Raw genomic sequence first — 1721 nt, forward strand, 5'->3', positions numbered from 1 at the left:
ATCACGAAGTGATACTGAATTCCCCCCAGTATCCCAGTATCCCGAATCAAATCGTGATAACGGGATTAGGGATTAGGGATTAGGGTTTAGCTTTACCCTTACAAATTTCACTTTATCATGGAGCGCAGAATAGATTTTTTTCTACTAGTTTAAATACATGTGAAAGTACTAATGAAGGTTTAAGTAAGTCACCTGTCCCATCAGTTGAAGAAAAGTTAACTAGCCAAGCATTAGATAATTCTGATCCATATTTTACTGTAATTCTTAACGGTAAACAAAATACGGTTTCCGGTGATTTCATAGAATGGTTTAGAGGTTTTACAGATGCCGAAGGTTGTTTCCTGATAACTAAAACAGGTAACACTTTTGCATTTATGTTTTTAATCAAATTACACATAGATGATGCTTCTGTATTAGATTTCATTCAAAATAACTTAGGTATGGGTAAAGTTACTATTACCAATCTTCCGTTATTTTTGCAATAACTTCCCAAAAAGAAATTAAATTTCTTTTAGATTTTTTCACTAGATATTCTTTAAATACAACAAAGCACCTTAATTTTTTAGTATTTAAAAAGGGTTTCGAACTTTATGTAAATTCGAAGTTTAAAACTCCGGAACTTGCATTAGAAATCGAAAATCTTAAAAAGGCTATGAATAGTAAAAGAACAGATCTTTAAATGCCAAAATCTCATCAAATTCTTATAACATCTCACTGGCTTTTAGGATTTGTCGAAGGTGATGGTAGTTTTAGGGTTATAAAAGCAGATAATATTTTAATGTTTTCCTAGGAAATCCCCCGCGACCAAAAGGTAATTTAGTTTTGATGGAGACAATTAAAAGTTTCTTATTTGACTTAGCTAAATCTAAATGCTTAAAAGAGGGTTATGTTTATGTTACTAAAATTAAGAACACTTCTCCTGAAGCCGTTTATATTTTATCTGTTAAAAATAAGGATCTTGTAGAAAAAGTATTAATCCCTTTTTTCGACTCTATGATCTGACATAGTAAGAAACAATTAGATTATTCAGACTGAAAATTTGTATTTAAAATTAAACAATTAGGATTGCACTATACAAAGCCAGGAGAAGATTTAATAGGTTTTATTTTAAGTAGAATGAACAATAATAGACTAACTATTAGCAAAGAAGGGATTGAGTCTATGAAAACAGTTAGAAGTTTTAGTCCATCAGAAATTGACAAAATAATGAGTGGGCCTTCTAATTATGAAAGACAAGAAGATGGTAAAATCTTAATAAAATCTTCTAATAAAAACAGTTTTAGCTGAAAAAATATCGAAGTGGAGCTTAGAGACCCTCAAGGTTTCATATTTAAAACTTTTAAATCTATAACTAATTGTGAAAAATTCCTAGGGGTAAGTTCTCATACAATAACTAAAAGAATTAAAACCAATAAATCAGTATTTTTTAACGATAGAGAATACTATGTAAAAATTAATGAATAATAGTAATATAGGCAGGTTAAGATCTTTAGATGTAATGCTATTACAAGAGGCTATAACTTAATTGGTAAAGTGTACTGCTCATAACGGTAAAAATAAGTGTTCAAGTCACTTTAGCCTTATAAATATATATCGAATATTCTTATATTTTATAGTCCGAGTGGTGAAATTGGTATACACGACAAGCTTAAGTTTTGTTAACGAAAGTTGTGGAGGTTCGACCCCTTCCTCGGATAATCTTATCCATCATAGATAATGGG

The 1721-nt window shown here is 30.1% G+C and overlaps 2 non-coding genes across 2 annotated transcripts; both read left to right on the top strand.

Moving 5' to 3' along the window:
* Nucleotides 1-1510: 1510 nt before the first annotated feature.
* Nucleotides 1511-1583, top strand: J4E92_011088. Its single transcript has one exon. It is a non-coding gene; the product is annotated as a tRNA-Met (tRNA).
* Nucleotides 1584-1615: 32 nt separating this feature from the next.
* Nucleotides 1616-1697, top strand: J4E92_011089. The gene has a single exon. It is a non-coding gene; the product is annotated as a tRNA-Leu (tRNA).
* The last annotated feature ends 24 nt before the right edge of the window (nt 1698-1721 follow it).

This window comes from Alternaria infectoria (genome assembly GCF_024043175.1).
Source record: "Alternaria infectoria strain BMP 0036 chromosome Unknown scaffold_122, whole genome shotgun sequence".
NCBI lineage: Eukaryota > Fungi > Ascomycota > Dothideomycetes > Pleosporales > Pleosporaceae > Alternaria > Alternaria infectoria.